Below are 3,214 nucleotides of genomic sequence, written 5' to 3'. Positions count from 1 at the left end.
ATGTAAAACTTAAATCTATAGAAACCATCAATCGCAAAATGAGGACAAACTTAGCGGCCTTACTACATGGCCTAAATTCATTATCAATATATAATTTAAAACACAGAGATAAATTGCTGAGGGTGATGTTCCTGCATGGAGCAGCTTGTTAAGAGAGAGGATGCAGGGCCCACACCAGCTTGAGACATCATGTCCCCTCCCTAGGTGACAACACTGCAGAGAAAAGTACTGAAAATACAGGCCAGTGAGAGCGGCTGGTGTATCCCACCCACAGGAGAGCAAACCAAGAGAGGAGGTCAACAGACCAGCAATGTGAACAAAGCCATGAAATCCCTGAGGAATCCAGATTGTAGACTTCTGATGGGGCCAGCGCTGGGCACCTCATCTGAACTGGTTGGGAGTTACTCACAAGGAGGCCACACTGAAACCCTAAAGGTGGAAGGGAGGGGGGCACTAGACTGCTCCATCCTGACTGCAGGAAGATCAATGGGAATTTGCAGAAGGCATGCCAAGGAGACAGCAACGGGATTGACAGGTGGGGAAAGGGAAGCAATGAGCCAACAATGCAGGGACAGGAGAATAGTAAGGGTACTAAAATAGACAGTGAGGAAGGCGTAGCATTCCAGGTCATGTTTGATCAATTGAAATGTATCTGAGTGGAATTACTGAGAGGCAGTCATGATGGTAGGGCAGAAGGAAAGAAAAACAAAAAATAGGAAGGAATAAGAAAGTAAAAATTATATATATAGGTATAAATAGAGATATGTAAATATATAAATATAAGTGTATTGTGTGTGTGTTGTATGTGACCTACCCTGATGCAGCCCTGGGTGCTGGAGAAGCTGAGTGGAGACCCCTGCCAGTGCTGAGATGCTTACAGTTGGTGTCATTGTGTGTGTTTTGTGAGATTGAGGAGGACTTTGTAGATCAGTGTGAGACATATGGGCTAATGTTGGACTTGTGGGCTTGGAGAGCACTGGGTTGGGATGTTTTCTTAGAGTACACTTACCCTTTATATAAAACTGTCTCATACACACACACACACACACACACACACACACACACACACACACATATATATATATCAGTTTCTGTGGATTTGTTTATCTATTCTGCCCACACTAGCACAAGTATGTTTATTGTAATTAAGGTAGTTTGATGCCTGAAAGCCAAGATAGATAACCCTTCAGAAACAGTAATGGGAGTAATGAATCCCTGAGGATATAGGAAGGGTGGGGGAGCTGATAGTAATGTTGACTGTATATTCCTTTTAGAGGAAAAAAAATAACAATTGTAGGTGGATGGATATATTGGATGATGTAAGACACAGAAAATAATAATAATAATATATAACATAACAAACAATAAGGGTCCCTTGGCGCTAGGGCAGGGGAGGGAGGGAATAAAGGGGAGCCAATATCAAGGAGTTCAATAAGAAAGAAAATGTTTTGAAACTGATTGCGGCAATAATTATGCTTGAACTAATTGAATTATGAATTGTTACAACACCTGTAAGAGCTCAAAATGAAATTATTTAAAAAATTAAAATAGAAAATATAACACAGAGATAGCAGGAGTCAAAGGAATGGACTGAACCTCCTAAAACTTAAACAGATATGTGTAGCAAAAGTTTGTACCAAAAGAGTAAAAGTATAATTCATAGATAGGTAAAATTTTGACTATGACTTATTAGACAAGGGGCTAATCTGTAAAATTTTTTTTTTCTGAATCCAACTGGAATTTTATTTGACACAGAACATGATATGGTTGCATGAGCACGACAAACTGAAAAGACAAGGCAGCAAAGACATGGTTCTATCTAATTATAATTAACAGGAGGGCAAGGCAGTAAATGAATAACCAAACATTTAAGCTTGATAGAAGAATTTATTTTTTCTAATGCCCATACTTTTGGAATTCCCACTCTCTGTTGTCCAGTGGACACACCTGTCGTGTTTTGAGCCAGCGAGAGATGCAGTGGAAATGAAAAGCATGGGTACAGACTCCCCAGGCAACGTACACTCTTCCGACGTGGCAGGTGCCTGGTTGGCTTGACATTCTATGCAGAGATCCATAATGTGGTTCCTGCAGATGGCACAGTTACCAACCACAATATCCCAAGCCCAGAGGGCTACTGCATTCCACTTTTTCACTTCAAAGCGCTTCTTGCCCGCGCCGCTGTTGGTGCCGCTCGGGGTATCCACATCCATCTTTGCCGCCATTTTGGAAACACACGGTCCGCCATCAAATCTGTAAAATTTATAAAAAAACTTCAACACCACAAAATAAAAAGACATAATACAATTTAACAGTGAAAATAAGACAAGAATAGAAACTTCACAAAAGAACACATTTAGTTGGCCAACAAACGAAGAATGTTCAAATCATTAGCCATTAGAGAGGTGCACATCAAAACAACTATGAGATCATCTCACCCCAGCATTATTATCAAAGTAAAACAAAACAAAACAGAAAACAATAGATGCCAACGAGGGTGTGGAGAGATTGTGCTTCGGAGTCTGTGCTAGTGGGACAGAAATGCTGCAACAATTTTAGAAAACAGTATGGCATTTTCTTAAAATACTGGAAATAGAACTACCACATGATTCAGCAGTCCCACTATTTGGTACATATACTACGGAAATAAGAGTTGAAACACAAATAAATAAATATACAGCCATGTTTATCATAGCACTATAAGAAGCAAAAAGATGGAAACAACCTACACACCCATCAGTGGGAGAATGAATAAACAAACTGGGACACATGTAATGAAATACTATGCAACATTAAAAATCATGATGAACCTGTGAAGCACTTCAAACCTGGAGGATATTATTCAGAGTTACATAAGTTAATTGCAAAAGGACAAGTATTGTGTGAGACTACTATTATAGAAAGTCAAAAAGAGACAGATTCCAAGATGGTGTCCAAGTAGAATCACCCACCCTGTACTCCTGCTGTTATAATAAAAAATTAAAATGGAAGGAAGCCAATAGTGTGGGCAGGGTACCAGGAATAGAGTTCAAGGGTACTAGGGTCTGTGGATCAGACATTCCCCTGTGATTTTTCCCCATGGAGCAATTCAAGGGCTTGCTGAAATGCTCTAAGTTCACTGTGTCTGCCTATGGGCTCCACTAATCCCTTGCCAGTTTTAGCAGATGGCGTCTGCCACCCCTTCCTGAGTCCAGGTCTGAGCCCCACAGCGAGCAGG

At 40.5% G+C, this 3,214-nt stretch overlaps 1 pseudogene; it reads right to left on the bottom strand.

Moving 5' to 3' along the window:
• Window positions 1-1,722: 1,722 nt before the first annotated feature.
• Window positions 1,723-2,237, bottom strand: LOC101639174 (annotated as a pseudogene).
• Window positions 2,238-3,214: the final 977 nt, after the last annotated feature.

The sequence above is a fragment of the Echinops telfairi genome, unplaced genomic scaffold (assembly GCF_000313985.2).
Source record: "Echinops telfairi isolate 266 unplaced genomic scaffold, ASM31398v2 ScPeMD7_443;HRSCAF=831, whole genome shotgun sequence".
Classification (NCBI taxonomy): Eukaryota; Metazoa; Chordata; class Mammalia; order Afrosoricida; family Tenrecidae; genus Echinops; species Echinops telfairi.
This window is presented reverse-complemented; position numbering and strand designations above follow the sequence as displayed.